The sequence below is a fragment of the Oryzias latipes genome, chromosome 24, assembly GCF_002234675.1.
Source record: "Oryzias latipes chromosome 24, ASM223467v1".
In the NCBI taxonomy this organism is placed as follows: domain Eukaryota; kingdom Metazoa; phylum Chordata; class Actinopteri; order Beloniformes; family Adrianichthyidae; genus Oryzias; species Oryzias latipes.
Genome location: NC_019882.2, coordinates 21,040,603 through 21,057,549, shown reverse-complemented (window position 1 = coordinate 21,057,549; position 16,947 = coordinate 21,040,603). Strand labels below are relative to the sequence as shown.

Sequence of the window (16,947 nt, the reverse complement as noted above, 5' to 3'; positions counted from 1 at the left end):
ATGTGGAAGAGTCTTTCTAAAAGCATTTTTCTGATCATCTTCCCTGTATTCCTGCTCATTCCTTTCTGCCGTAATTCCCTCTCATTAGTGGACTGAAAGTCAGCGGCTTCCTCTGAGAGGCAGACAGCGGAATGATGGAAAACCGAGCTTTGGCACACAGAATTTATTTAACGTCCACATTCAGCGCTCTCTTTTTTAAATATACACTTCCAAACGAGGAGCAGAAGCAGGAAGGAGAAGAAGAAGAAGATGTCTGCTGGGGTATAGACGGCTGAGCAGCAGCCAGCAGCGCTTTTTGTGGAATGCCGCTGCCCTGTCAACACGTCAAACGAAACACAAATGCCTCATTTTACATCGGAAAACGTTCAGCCCCAGGCTCTGCGGCTCGGTAAATATTTGTCTCTGGTTATGTTTGCTAAAGAAACAAAATGCCTGTTTTACGGCGCTGAGGTTAAAAAATGGATGTTAAACACACAGTGGGAGTCTTGAGAAATAAAAGAGTCAGGCTGGAGAAAATCAGAGTGCTTTACAGGACTCTTAAACTTTCTCAGAAAATACTTCACGACTGTGGAAAGTTAAGAGCCGTATCGTTAAAAACTTTAGAAATGTTCTCTTTTTTTGCCTATTAAACCATCAGTTCCTCTATTATTTTCCAGAAAGCAAAGACTTGAGAGTTTCTAAAGAGAACATGTCTTGATCTTTAAAACAGTGATGTGTGCACAGCAGGGCAGTGAGGAGTCTTCACAATCCATCATCCTGTAGATATTATAACGGAGAACAAAGTCACTCCTGAACTCCATGACCTAAACCCTAAACTACATCAACTATTGTCATACTTTTATTGTTCATTTATTTTTATTTATTCAGTACATTTCTTGAAAAAAGCTGTGAAAATTTGTAAACTCTCTATGAAGTAAATACATGTTTATTCATGTTTTACCTAAGAAAAATAAGGAACTAACTAAAAAAAAAAAAACAATACGATTATGCAAAATAACTTTGCATCTTTATAAAACTTTTATGTAAATTGCAAAATAGTAAGCTCTAAAGTGAGCTAAATAAACAACTTAAGTAATAGTAAAAGTGCTTTTTTGTATAAAAAATAAATGTAATAATTATAATAATATTTGAGAGAATGATTTATTTGGATTAATTATTAGGAAATTAACATTCAAGGCGAATGTTTTTTTTAAACCTTAATCTAAAATGTAAAAAAAAAATATTCATTAGGCTTTTTTTTTTTTTTACATTTTACTCTTTAAATTCAAAAACAGGAGACACTGTTCATATCTTTATTCATGTAACTTGTAGAGATATTTCTTTGTTTACCTTTTTTGACTTTTTTTATTTTGACTATTTTTTTAATAATAAAAGAAATCTTCCACTTGATGCCACCACCATTTTTCCAATATTTTTTGGTCATTTTAGACGATACATTTTCAGTCTTTCAGCTAACAATAAAGTCCAACATTTAAAGTATGATTTGTTGCGGCTTAATGGCAGCTGTAGCGAATGACGTCACGTATCCACAGGCTCACCTTTCAGCAGAATCACTCGCTTTGTTGCACACTCCGGCATCTGCACAGCAACATTTTCATCCCATTTTCGGAATCTTTTCACTGATAATTGACGACAAGCTGCCGGATTGCTCATGAGAATGAAGAGAAATCTGAATTTGAGGCAGGCTGCAGAGATCAGGTTTTCTTGGCTCTTTGTGTTGGTTTTTGGGCATTCTTTGGCAGAGTTGCGGCTCAAAGAGAAAGCTTTTTCATGCAAATTGCACCAATTTATTTGACTTTAGCAGGGCGAATGCTTATCAGCGGCGGGGGTCTTGGAATCTGACCTGCCGGTCCAAATTTGAGACTGCACATTGCATCCCATGAATGGACACGATCCAAGTAAACATGGGCCATTCTCACGCAAACAAAGCCATATGGTCAGCTCTGCTGCTTAAAGACTCCGGGAGCTGCGGACCGGCAGACCTCTGACTCTGTGTCAGATAGTGTTAGTCCCAAGGTGACACGGAGCTCAGTGCACGAGGTCGCAGAATATTAACTTCATTTACACATGGCTGAAGACGGGCGCACAAACACAATGGAGGTCTTGCTGCTGCGTTTGGTAACGTGAGCACCCTGCCTGACAGGACACTGTCAGGAAGAAGATGGATGATCGCAGCAGTTGACCCCTGATCGCCAGAAGAGTCACCTCTCCTCCCCCCTGCATGACAAAGGAGCCCCTCCCACCAGCAGTGCAAAGGCTCTCATCTCAGCTTGCACTAACAGGTTCAGACATCTCCATCGATCCTGACTTTCAAATCTCCGGCAGTTCCAAGCTTTTGGCCTTTTTAGCAAACTAAACTGTGTCTTTTTTTTTCCGGATGGGCTGCCCGCTGAGTGCCTGAGAGGGATGTGATCAGACAGGCGAGCACCGTGTCACAAAGCGGCGTCTTTGGTGTTCGGTGTTTAGTGTCCCTGTGGCACAAAGGTGAAAGTGATATGCGACCAGGCCTCAGGGTCCCGTCAGAAGCAGCAGGGAGGGTGGTGTTGTCGGTGGCGCCGTTCCTCTGGGAGGCCTCAGACCCTGGGCTCACAGCTTCAATCTTCCTTTAAGAAGAAAATCAATAAGTTATTACATAACTGCACACTTTTTCTCCGCTCAACTCACGCTGAGAGCTGAGAAACGCAGTGGGATGTCCTCTCAGCTGCAGTTTCTTCTATCAGAACTTTTCCTCCATAAGCTGATTTCTTTGCAACACATGTTTGTGTAAGAACATGCTAAAGACATGATTAGAGGGGGATCCGTTTTTGATAGGAGTCATAAAAATCTGAATGGATTTGTTTCCTTTTTTGTGCATTACTTGCTATTTAGCCGCTGCATTTTATAATTCTTTCACTCTTATAAGCTGTATTTAAGCAACACTTTAGAAAATGAAAAAACCCAACAAAGTGCACTCTGACTCGCAGTGAAATAAAGAGTCATGCTGAAAACGATGACACCGAGTAGAATCCCTTACACACACAGACACACACACACACACTTCTTACTAAGATGCCAACTAAGATTCCATGATGTGAAATAAGGTTATAAAAATAAAGCTTAGTTTTATTTTGATGTCATTTTTGTACTTTGGACACAGAAAACCGATTTGGCATTATTTCTTTATGTTAAAATCAAAAATTTTGAAAAATGTAGGCTTAGTTTAAACCACTAATTTTTTTTTTAAATACCCATATCAAAATTGTGAATTGTATGAATAAAACAAAATAAAATAGGCCAAATATCTTTGTCCATGTTTTTGAACTATAGGGCAAAAAACATGGACAAAGATATTTGGCCTATTTTATTTTGTTTTATTCATACAATTCACAATTTTGAAAGTGAAAAGTTTTTAGATGTTTTTTACAGTTGATCACATTTTGCAGTTGACAACATGTTTTTTACACTTTTGCAGCTGTATTTATTTATTTCATATTTATTTATTTATTTAATACGAATCTCATTTTTGATAATTTTCATAATAACTTGAATAATAATTTTTAATAATTTAATATGAATGTCATTTTTGATGTCTCTTTTTGATTTTATATGATATAGATTATTTCTGAATGTCATTTTTGCTGCCACAGATGTCTGTCTGTCTGAGGCAGTAGAAGGATTTTTCCTCCTCATTTCAAAATGGCTGCTTCCGAGAAATCTCAAAATTTGGCGAGAAAAGTTTTGCTAATTTTCAAAAATTTTCGATGAGACTAACTTATTCAATGGTATTTATTTTAAATGACTTCTTGAAGTATTGAAATAATTATTTTTTACACAGTCACACCATGTTAATAATGTATAGATTAAATTTCAGTCAATGGGTAAATACGGTAATTTTTTTTACCAATGTCAATATTTCTGCATCTTAAACTAACATTGTTGTGAGCAAAAACTTACCAAATCATGCAGCATATAATATTGATACGATCTATCACATACAAAAATTATATTCCACATTTATACAGTGGATTCAATCAAAACGTCCAAAAAACATCTTAATTTTAAGAAAACAGAACAAAACAGTAAACAGAACTTAAAATAGTTCCTAAAGTTAGTTGATGTTAAATGTTTGTCACTTTAGTGCATTTTTGTTAAAGCAAAGCCTTCATGATTTAACTAAAGAAATGGAGCTCTGCTTGTTTTGAATACTATTTGTGTCTGCTACACTAAAAACACACAAAGCAGGTATCCTTAAGTTTGGGGCTAGTTTGGACACACTGTTGAACAAAGCTGACAGAAAGCTTCTACAGTGCATTTGATCTTTGTCTATGTTTCAAAAAGAAGTCGTCTGTTGGTAAAGTTGGTGGTGCTACAGCCTATATGTGAATCTAAACACACTATAGCATTAAAAAAGAATCATATTCTCCATTTTTACGCATCAGAATGGAATCGACTCATTGCTATTGTATTGTTCTATCTTAGATGACCCCCCCCCACCCTTCCATTGACGTGTTCTCCCTACCATGACAAAGGTGGATAAAGGTGGAAAGATTTCATGTAATCCATGGACACCAGTGAAGATCACAAATCATTGAAGAAAAAAAGTTCAGCGCACTGTCTAGTGGGTCTAGATCAGTGTTTTTCAACCTTTTTTGAGCCACGGCACACTTTAACCTTGACAAAAATCCCGCGGCACACCAGCATCCAAAAAAAAAAAAAAAAAAACAGAAATTCATGGTCTGTATTGATCGCCAGTTTGGATGAACAAAGAGCTGATATCCTGGAGATGGGAAATGTTTTTAGATCAGTGAATGATTAATGAGGGCAATTTCTCCACGGCACACTTGACCATCTCCCACGGCACACTAGTGTGCCGCGGCACACTGGTTGAAAAACACTGGTCTAGATGACCCAACTCCCAATGTTAAAGTGCCAAGGATAGCACAAGGGTTATAGAAGGCCCCTCAGTCAGATTGAAATGAAAGGTTAGCCCAGGTTTTTCATATCCTCATATTTTTGCTGTCTAAAATAAGTTTAGTACTAAAATGTTTTTGGCGCCCAGTAATAAAATGTTGTTTCTAACTCTGTCACAACCATCAAACGTTAAAGTCTGTTCCACAGCAAAAGTGTTTTGAGAGAGATGGTGTGGTTTAAAGGGAACATTCTATGAAACATAACAAAGAGAACTGCTGGTAACGTGAAGCTCATTCATGTTTGTGTTCTGCTCACTGGCTTGATGGGCCTTTGTGTTAGCACATTCATTTTCTAAAACTGCAGTAAACACCGATCAGATGATTTGTTCTTTACAGGATTCTCTCCTGAGATCTCACTTCATCACAACTGGTGTAAAATGATTATTGCAGGTGTGTAGTGTAGAAGTTGTGGGTTGAACTGGCACGCCACTACATGCGCGGATGTGCATAACCTTCATGAACGACCCATTTAGCAGCAGCAGAGAGGCGCCACATGCACCAGGAGACCTGACCACAGCACTGACGAGCTGCTTTGACATTGTTCCATCGCTTTCTGTCACAGCAGATCACGAGTGGGGAGGGTGGACCAGGATGGGTGGGGTTTGGGTCAGGAGGGTTGAGAGGCAGTGGCGCAATCCAGAAATAATGCTCAGCTGCTGACGGGGAACATTTTCAGTGGCGATTTTGCTCGGGCTGCAGGGGGCTTTGGGTTGGCCAGACCTTTAGACCTCAAGCTTTCATCCCCAGAATGCAGAGTCCTCTTTTCGTTGTGGTGTCTTTCAGCACAGCACCCCTTCAGAGCCGTCCACCACTTCCATTAAAAGGTATCTGCCTGACTGGCCCGGAGGGCTCACTCTCCTGTTTCCATGAGAGTTAAATGAACTAAACAAAAGGCGATTAGGCAGGGACATTTTCCATGTCACTGAGACTCCATTTCAGAGAGCTCAATGCAGCTTAAAGAAGCCGGGACTGCGCTCAGATCCAGTGAGAGGCCATCATTTTCTGATGTAATGTGTTTAATCTCAGACTGCTGCTCGTTTCTCCCCCCCAAATCCGTGCTGTAAATCAGCCGGAGCGCTGAGAGAAAAGACAAGTGTTCGTGTTGGTTGTTTGGCATTTATACTGATGTCAGCAGTGAATAATGCCGGTGAAGCAGTTGCTTTTTGTGCCATTTGTTTTTCTCCCCCTCTGTTTTTCACTCTGATCATTAAAGATACCTTTGTTTAATGATTTTAGTCAGAAAACTATTCTGCAAATTAAAACAAATGGTCTTTTCTATTTCTGTTTTTTTTTAAGTAAAAGTGAACAACTACCACTGGTAATGGCTTCAAAATGGACATTTAGACAAATCTTGTCCCATTTTCTGCGTACTCTACAGCCAACGTGCATTCTGCCTCGTGTAGCATTTTCTCTTGGGCTTTAAACAGAGGAGCATGTTGAAAGGACCCTGCTCATTTAGGTCCAAGTTATCCATTTTAATTTAGGATTAAATCAACTCCTGGTTACATTTTCTGGAAGTATTCATCCTGCTATAAGGAGCTCAGCTGATTGTAACCCTCCCACCCCTCACCCAGTGCTTTTATTTTCATCCCTCTTGTGAGACGATATTGAACCGTTGAAGACAATTGGACAGTCAAGTATTGCACAAGCTGTAAACTGGAACAGACAACAGTTAGTTCCCCTGGGTGTCTCACGATGCACAGGGTTGTGGTGGTCCACAGTTCCAGTTCTGATAGAAAACTCTGTGATCAGTGAAAAGTCATAAAAACATAAATGGAAATCATTGATAGTTCACATTTATGAAGCAGTCTTTGCTCTGCTTCTCATGCACAAAAACAATCACACACTACTGAACCCAACAGATGAGATCTCCCAGCAAATTCAACTTTATGTTCACAGCATATATAAGAAAAAAAATGAACTAATGAAAAAATGCTATTTTGTTTTATTTTATATTCCATTGAAAATTTCTATTTTCCGCTGGTGACCAGTCACTTTTACTGATTTTTTTTTAATATATATATTTATTTATTTTTCGTTTAACTTAAATATTTCTATTCAGGCCTGTTCTACTGAGGCACAGGCAAAAAACAGGCCGATACCGCTAAAACAAACATTACTTTGACTGCACTAACTTCCAACCTTATAACATGTAAAAAACATAGTCCAATACCACATTAGCTGCGTTAGCATATTCACAATAACACACAACTTGTGTCCCTTTTTTTTGTTTTTTTTGGAAAAAAATATTACCGTAAAGTGTGCCTTGTAGTGCAGAAAATACAGCAGGTAGTTACACTTTTTTGATTAATGTTATTTTCTATGCACTAAAATGCTGGTCCACTAGTTGCATTGAAATCTTCCTTTGGAAGCATAAATAAGTCATAAGGCCTAAGCCAAGAAATTGTGTCATAAAGCCAAAATGACATGTTTGATGATGGCAGTAATGTGAAACAAATACATCCGCAGATTACAACAAGCAACAATATTTCTGACTTGGACCCGAGAAAGTGCTCTTTGCTTTACAATTCCAGATTGTCCCACATTTGTGGGCTTTAGCTTAAGTTTGATCCCCATGGCAAGAGCATTAGCTTGATTTCTAGTATAACTTAATCAGAGGCTGGCTTTGATCTTTGCCGTGAACGACCATGCACCCACTTCCTTTGAGTTTTTCCTGCTTGGAGGGCAAATCTGTTTGCCCTCCAACGCAGTGTAAGGGAATGCTAATCTTCTCTTTGTTTCTTGTGGAAAGCTACTTATCTGCTGCTAAGCACAGGTACCTTGGATGAATGGCTCAGTTGTGTGGATGTGTGGAGAGTGGCAGCAGCTACATAGAGCCATTCCAAGCATGCTCAGGGTGGGATAGGATCCAGTGTAATGTGACATCATATTAAAGGGTTTACTATGTGTTTCAGCAGCTCCTTCTATTACGGATTTTGGTCTTTGTGTCGCTGCGTCCTTGGTTCCGTCCTTCTCCCAGAGCCCAGGGGAGGTGTCACTGTTCGGGATCAGCTTCTTTGGATGGCGTTTGAAACTGAATCTGTTCTATGAACACAGCCTCTTTCTCTTTTAGTTCTCTGTCACTGTTTCACAGGTGGGCAGCTCACCTGTCAGAGGTGGGATACGAACATGTCTGGCTCCCAGAAGCAACTTCATTCAATGTTATGTTTATATTGAAGGAAAATAGTGGGTCTCAACTCAGTTCAACTTTATTTTAAATATTTATGCACAAAAAGATGCTTTACAAAGTAAAATAAAGAAATACAGGACACATTTGAAAAGTAATCAATGAGACAATCATGAAGATTTAAACCTTAAAACCTTAAAACAGAAGGCAAAAGGTATTACAACTATTGAATAAAAGCTCTGTGAACCAGAGACTTATATCTACTACTAAACTTATGAGTAGAAATGTTTGAGACCAGGTTTGGTTGGCATTCAAAAAGTATGTGTGGATTTCCATATGTGGAGACCCCTTTTACAGAAGCAACTAAAATATTAATAATAAAGGAACACAAGTTTAATACTTAAAAAACAAAGAATCTGTTTTCTCATGTTTTAAATCAAAGTAAACAAGGGTGTCATCAGCATATTCTTTTGCCTGATGTTAACCAACAGAAACTCATGTACTCAAAAACAAAAGTACAAAGTTTCATATTGTGCACTGCCTTAATTAACTCTAGCATTTGCAAAAGGTGCTTTATCCACATGTACAGTAAATACTGGATTCCGCATATTATGCAGTGTCCCTTTACCCTAAAGCTGTTTGAGTGGAAAAAAATGGTCATTGATTTAAAAAGCTTCAGATGTACAGTAGGTGTACCATCAGCCGAGTAGAAGTGAATACAAAAACCCAAATTCTTTATGCTTATTACAGCAAAATAATAACCAAGGTACACAAAAGATGGAAGCCAATGCACAAAAAGGAGGTGCCTCAGGGCTTTTTAAACCTTTATTTCTCTGAATATTTTGAAGCTGTAAAACTCTTTACTTCACCCATAAGATAGCGTAAATTGAGCCATCACTAGTTTTTAAAGCAGAACGAAAAGACCACTTTCACTCTTTGTGTATCTTGCTCTGAATTGACTAAATAAAGAGATGTAGGGCCTCGTGTATTGCAGGGGAAAGCACCACAGGCTTTAGTCTATAAAAAAGATGCAGCCATAGTTCAGTGTGGATAAAAAGCCAGTAAACAGAGCCTGATGAATGTCCACGCCGAGGCCTAGTATTTATTGAGGCAAAGAACATAAGTCACATCTAATCAGAGCAATGCACGCAGGCCCTGGGCAACATTAATGCATAAGAAATAAGCTCTGTGTGAGCTATTGACGTCCCTCTGTAGTCATAGCACACGGTCACGCTCTTAATCGTACGCCCAAAAGTAAATCTGAAAAACATAAAGTAGGACTTGGGCTTTTAAATATCATTTCATGCTTGTCAGAACATCCAGCGAGGTGTCTTGAAACAGCTGACGCAGAGTGTTTATGACAGCATTAGCATTGGGTTACAGAGTGATCGAAGTGATCAGATGAGTTAAAAGGATGGATCGGCCCTTTTCTCTCAGGTGGCTAATGATTTTCATTTGGTTCAGCTTCGGCTTGTGCAGCTGCTTGGGTGTGGAAAACAGAATGACCTGCCAAAAGGAGAAGAATTGAGCTGCCTGCCCCCCCGTTAACTCCCCTGTTCCTCCCACTTGCCAAGTAAAAATGTCAGGTTTTCCTCTGGAGTACTATCTGACCACAGGTTGAAGGTCTGATTACCCTATGTTCTTGACCAATTTAGCTAATTCACTAAGCACTTTTGAATCCACATTTTGATAAGAGACCCTTTTAGAATCAGATGGTTATCAAGGAAGACCCACTTAAAAGCTACTATCCCTTTTGAGCATTTTCCCAAAATTAGCTCAGGCACAATAAGCCCTCGAAGTTTTAGAGTAGTCTTCTTATCGCCAATGTTCAGCCTTGCTTTCTAAAAACTTTAGTTTCCCCTTGATAAATGAGAAACATCTGCAATAAAGCTGCCTTGTGTATCGGCAGCCAGCATTTTGTCTGCATCCCACGCCCTTCATCTGCTGAAACTGATCAGCTGACAGCACATGTTTGAAAAATCAGGTAACGTATTGATTTCAGAAGTCTTAAAACAGCAAAAACGCAGATGTAGAATGTCAAAATCCCAAGAAGAGAAAGGGAAATGCAGATTTAAAAAGTTAATGATGGGATCCACACTGTCTGAAGACTTATCTAGTGAGCACTTTATTGAAGGCAATGAGCTTTTCAAAAAAAACAAGAGAATAAATAGTTTTCTTTATCACATTCGAACTGTTCCACCTGGTATTCATCAGCATTGGGCCTGCATGTTGGTCTTGTCGGCCGCCCTCCTCCCTCCTCCTCTTTTATCACACTAATGGGGTGCTATCTCCAGCCTGCTCTCCCCGGGTCTCTGCAGCCCCGCTCGGCTCCCTTCAGCACACATTCCTTCCCCATCCATCCCGACACTCGGGCGGATTTAACACATAATCAGGCCGGACGGGAGGGCAGCCGGAGGAGAGGGGTGAGGAGGCCCGGCCTTGACAGGACTCATCATGTGAGGACCGCGGAGACGGAGAGAACCACTCCAGACATTCTCACTTGGCTTGGCAGTCTGCAGAAAACAAAGAGAATCTCCCACATTCCCGTACTTAGGCTCCTTCTATCCTCATAAACAGCAATATTAAGACAGATGAGGGGAAATTCAATATCCTAGATGTCCTGCTTGGACCATTTGGGTCCCTCTGTGCTCAGCAGCAATCAGGATTTAAAGCTTGATTGGATTTGTGGCTTGTAAGCAAATAAGGGGGGTTAGTTTTCAGTTCCTCAAAGGGCCAGGGTGTCGTTTGAGTTTTTTTTTTTTTTTTTTTTTTGGTGCTGGCGCCAGTACATGATCTGGGTTTTTGGTATCCACATCTTTTTTATTTTTAATCTCTAGATCATATTCTGCTCTTCACATCTACTTGACTAATTAAGTTTTTTAGACCAACATGAGCCATGTGGAGCACATATGTAAGCATGTTAAAATTAGGTTCTGTGTTCTAATACGACCCTGACAAAATATTTTTCTTTTTTTGTCTTCTATTATGATGTTATTACACATATTGGTATTTTGAAACCTCATAAGCGAGCGTAAACTTCATAAAATCTTACTAGCTTCCTCCTGCTTGATGGAAGTAGCTGGAAAAATTAGGAAGGGTGCCTCCTTTGAATGTTTCTGCTGTTACTCAGCTGATTGGTAATGTTGGCTCTTTGGGTTCATTAAAATGCAACACTATACTACTTCTATTTATTGGTTTATTTTATGCTGACCTTAATCAGACTTCAGCTCATTCTTACTTAGTCTTTGCCTTCTATTCTTTTTGTAATTTTTTTTTATGATTCTAAAATCGGGCTGCACGGTGGCGCAGTGGTTAGCGCTCTTGCCTCACAGCAAGAAGGCCCCCAGTTCAAGTCCTGGCTGGGGGACGTGAAAAACAGAACATCAGTGGGGGACCTTTCTGTGTGGAGTTTGCATGTTCTCCCCGTGTATGCGTGGGTTTTCTCCGGGGTCTCCGGCTTCCTCCCACCATCCAAAAACATGCTTCATAGGTTAATTGGCAACTCTAAATTGACCATAGGTGTGAGTGCGGGAGTGAATGGGTGTGTGAGTGAGGACATTCTACCCTGCAACAAACTGGCGACTTGTTCAGGGTGTCCCCCCTGCCTTCGCCTACAAGTGGCCGGGATAGGCTCCGGCAGCCCCGTGACCCCGAAAGGGATAAAACGGTTAAGAAAAAAAAATGAAAAAAATGAATGATTCTAAAATCTTTTTTTTTAAGATTGTCCGCTGTTATTCACTGGAGATTAATATGATATTCAAATGCCAAAGAGGGTGTCATCTTACCCAGGAATAGCCTGCTTTTTAATGGATCCCAATTTAAGAAGAGATACATCAAGAAGGTCTCTAAGCACTGCAGGTCACAGGTGATGTATCTATCTCAGTTAGTGTCTTGGAAATCTTTTTTAAATCAAAGTAGGGCGGGGCAATAAATTCATTTTATCGATAAATTTAAGTTAAAATGATAACTTGCAAAGAAGAGCTTGTTTCCAAAACCAGGAACGGTTTCTTCAGTTCTATGGAACTGATTCGGTTTTGTCACTTCAGGCTTGGAGGAACAAAGCACACTGCAAAATCTACTTTAAGGCTGTTGTTACCAAAAGTGGGAGTACGACTGATTTTCTTTCAACATCTGAAACAAAGACCCTCAGTGTGAAACGTGCTGCTGTCTTTGAGAGGCTCAAGCAAGCAGCATCCCACAAAACACCCTCTGCATTGTTTTTACAGCTTGTTTTTAGTTGCACTTTGTAAAAAAAATAAAAAAAGATTAAAATCAGAAATCTAATTCAGTGAGAGAAAATTTGAGATTATTTTTTTTTTTTGCCATATCGACCAGCCCTAAAAAGCAAAACAAAAAAAACCCCAAAATATTATTTTTGATCAAGAAAAACAATTTCATATTTTACAGGCTACTTTTCTATGACTCTACAATCAATTCTACTTTATGACCTTAAGAGTCATTGCTCTAAAACTGAGATCTGAAGAGCATTTATGAGAAATCTTGTTGGATTTTTAGCTGTGCTTAAGGATTGGAACTGTTTGGCTGTAATCAATGCAGAGCTAAATCCTAAAAAAAAACAGACTAAACTAGATTTTGCTCCCAAAATTGCTAAGACACTGAGCTCAGACAAAAAGAAAATAAACAGAGTTGTAGCAGAAATGTAGAAATCTTTTGTTTGTGTTTGAGTGCCTGCATGAGATAAGGGCTTTTCGTTTTTCTCTTGGGTTTCCATTGAGGCATTATGGTCACAAGAGTGCGTGATTATCACTGGACCTCTACTTTCTCAGCCTTCTTGTCTTCTGTCTGTTAAATTGCTGATGTCTCCAAATGACCACTAAGCAGCCATTACAGATGTGGCCTTTGAGGTGGCTAGAATGGAAGGCTCTCAGTTAAACTTCTAAGGTCTCTCTGTGTCATAAATAGGCTTGCTGTTGTGTTTGGTCCAGGTCTCTTGTTAACAAGCAAGCCTGCAGTCAACATTTATCTCTGCAAGAAAAGCTAACTGAAAAAAATCGATCTCCTCAAAACAGAGTCCCTGAAACACTTTGCCAGTGGAACAGACTGGATTGCCAAAGTCATTGTGAGCAGCAGAGTTTGCTTTTTGTTTTTACGTGCTCTTGTGTCAAAGTTTGTCGCTAAGGTGTCAGTCATCTTGTCAGTTCAGAGAGCTTCTGGGTGAACATATTTGTTGTAATTGCCTGTGTAGCTGCAGGGAAAGATGACAAAGGAGCTCTCACTCACCATCATCTCATGTGAGAGCCTCTCTTCAGCATCTGGTGCCAAGAAAAGACGAGTCGCCATCAGCGCATCAGGGTGCTGCTGCTGGGACTGGAATGCTGGGCCGGGCCGGCTCTGTTTTTACTTGTCACTCAACGCGCTGCCAGTGGTGGTGAGAGCCCCACAAACACTTTACCGCCCGTGTCATACAGATGTTCCATTTTTGAGACTTCATTTGCCGCCTTGTTGGCTCTGTAAACATTTCCGGGTGCCAAACCCAGCTGGGCAACCTGGTAAACACACCTTGAGTGAAAAAAAGCATGGTGGAAACTGGCTTGAGAGCTTGAGGAAAGGGACAAGCGTGACTTCCAAAAAACAGACATCAGATATTTCTTTCTTTCTTGGTGTAGGGGGAACAGGTTAACGGTAAAGCTCAGTGGAACAACAGGCACAGGCAGTCAGACAGGTTGCAAAGTGGTAGCAGGCAACAAAGACCACCTAAAACAGATTAGATAGGTTTGAAAGCAGGAGAAGGCCAGTACTGTGTGAGGGGAGAACCCTCTTGGTGTGACTGTGATCACCTGTGTTGTAATAGGCTCCTTAAAACCATTATTTGTTAATGTATCAGCTACACAAAGTGGGGAAAAGAGAGATCCACTTCTGATTTACCAAATGCAAATGGAATTGAAGAGATCCGATTTGTTTTGGATCATAGTTTGATTTGAAAAAACGTCACTGAAATTAGTTTCATAGCCATGCTGCCATTATACAAACATTGACTCGTGTAAGGCACATTCACAAATACCTAATCTTTAGGGCCTTTTATGATCCACAGCAGAGTTTGTTTCTCAGATGGTTACATTTTTGGAAGGTTTGGAAGCTCATCAGAACTCGGATGTCTCTCTGATTTAAAAATTAGATCATAATTAGACCCACCTTGGTGTGAATACACAGAAACTTTGTGGGCCACAGACTGACACTAACTAAACAGTGAAGATTTAGAATTTCCAGATACAAAAAAGGGAAAGTACCAGTCCACGGCACATAACAGAGATGATCATATCAAGAAAAAAAAAGACTTTTTGGTAATGGTGGAGTAGTGAGGAAGAGCAGATGATACAGGGCCCAGGGTAGGATCCAGTCAGTTCACAGAAACTTTTTTCTTCTGTGGTTAATTTTGGCTTTGCATTTTTTACTTATCAAATACCCCAATTTTTTAGCGATGACTTAGTTTGCTTAATGTTATTGCTCATCAGAGCTGTAAATGCAGCACAAAGCAGCTACATATGTCGAGGAAGCTCTCAATAACTTTGCGAAGACATTTTGCACCGTCAGCAATGAGGCTTACAGACTCCTTGTGGGTCTGTTTTCAATTATGGCCTCATAAAGGTAAAGATTAAAGATAAAACAACCAGGTTTCTCCTCCTGGAAGGAAAAGGTCTTGTTTCACGAGGCTGGGGCACTACGATAAATGGAGAATGACAGGACTTTCATGTCACTGAAACGGAGATACTCAAACCTCCACCACAAAAGCTCTGATTCTTCTGTTTGGGATCCATCAAAAAGAGGTGGAACTTAAGGAAATAAAAGGGGAAAAAAAAGAGCCAGGGGGGGAAATCAACAGATATTATTGCCATTGCTCAAGAGGCAGTGCAGAATTCTTGTTTGAGAAATTATGCGGGTGATTGACATTTGTCCATTAACTGAGACATGCATTGTGAATCAGTCCTATCAAAAATAGGCAACAAGTGAGTGCAGTTCAAGAGCAGAAGTCCTGAACTGCTATCGCTGCATGCAGGCGCAGATACATCTTTTGTGATTAATCAGATCAGCAGCCTGGAGCTTTTTTATGCACGTGGCTGAAGGTGAAACACTCACTGATCCATCTTCTTTATGTGAAGCTTATCTGTGCTTGGGCAGTTTTCTCTCAGATCTTCTAAAAATGTCATCAGATTAAAAACAGTCTTGTTATTTTCCTCCCAGGTTGTAGTCTTTTCTTTCTGGTGGCGTTGCAGTCGTATGACATTCCTGGTGCTGTTGCAGTCAAACAGCGGCGGGTGCAGGATGAGAGCACGGTGGTTTGTTCTGTCTTGTCGTCTTTGTGGTGGGAACTCAGGTGTAACGCCTTCAGACCTCGTTTGCGAAAGGAGGTGAATTTCCTAGAGACATTTACTGACTGGGAAATCCTCCTGAGGTCATCAGTGAAAAAGATCCAGAGTGAACACAAAGTTTGGGAATTGAAAATGTTTTTTTCAATTTCGTACCATTTAAAAACAGATCAAGTACATTTTAAAAGCAAATAGTATCATTACTTCAGTCAATTAAAGTCAGGATTAATAGCTATTGTATATATTTTTAAATTCCAGTGCACAGAAATGTTGACCGTTTGTTCATGAAGACCAGAATGGCATAAGCAAGTTTGACCGCATCTGGACAAAAACGTCCTAAAAATGATCCAATAAATGGTTTACACATAAGAAGTGGCAACATTTCTCAAAGGTTCCACATCAACTTCACCTATTTAGCATTTGCCAGAAACTTTAAGCATTCCTTTTTGTCTGATTTGGTTCTTCTCTTGTGGTTGAGGAGTCTAGAGGTCTACTCACAGCACATCAGTTGGACGGTTCCAGAGTCCACCTGTCCGTCAATTAGCTTGTTTGGTTGCTGCAATCTTTTGTTTAGCTTTTTAATGGTCATTTTTATCTTTAACATGATTTGCTTTGAGTGATTTGTTGGTGTGATTCGCACTTCAGGGGTATAGTATTTTACCTTAAATACCCCAATTACTACAATCAAATTTGTGTAACCCTTGTTAGGCACTTTAACATTGGGAGTTGGGTCATCTAGACCCACTAGAACCTTTTTTCTTCAATGATTTGTGATCTTCACTGGTGTCCATGGATTACCGTACATGAAATCTTTCCACCTTTATCCACCTTTGTCATGGTAGGAAGAACACGTCAATAGAAGGATCGGGTCATCTGGACCCCATAGGATAGCACACAGGATAAAATATTCCTTGTTGTGTCTCTGCTGATGTAAATAAATCTGTAAAACACTCTATATTCAGTCTTGTCTGGATGACACAAGCTGACAAAATCAGTAGTTATAAGTGTTTTATTTTTTCTTAATTTGTATTTTAGCCTCTACAACTACAATAGCTCCTTGTCCTGTAAATTGCACTTAGTTAAGTCAAGGGGCTTTACTACCTAATTGTTCCTCATGTTTTAATCCAGCTTTGGTTACCAGGAACACATTCTTAAAGGTGATTTGAGAAAAGTCTTATCACACGTTTGGAGTCATTTTTTCGAAGGCAGTTTTGATGATGGCGTTTTGTTTTAACATTGAACATGCTGATGGATTTCCTAACAGGGTGGCAGTGATCAGAAGTTAGGTCAGTCCAAATTAAATTCATCTGCAGCTGCTATTGTTCTTTATAAGCACCTATTTTTGTTCTTGTCAATGTTTTCCATCATTATCTTCTATTCCTGTTACTGTTGATTGAAGCAGTAACAAAAGCAAATGAAAGCGATCACCTCAGGCTCGGGAGTATTAGTCTTGATGCTTTTTTCTCAAGCGAAACATTTGCAGGTTAATCAGAACTCTTAAGTGTTTTTTAATTGCTATTGAAACTAAATGCTGGTGAAAATAGCA

General features: G+C 39.7%; 1 protein-coding gene across 4 annotated transcripts in view; it reads left to right on the top strand.

Annotated features, from left to right (window-relative positions):
* epha7 (EPH receptor A7) overlaps positions 1–16,947 on the top strand; it is a 99,302-nt gene that overhangs the window by 8,946 nt on the left and 73,409 nt on the right. The gene's annotated exons all lie outside the window — the stretch shown is intronic.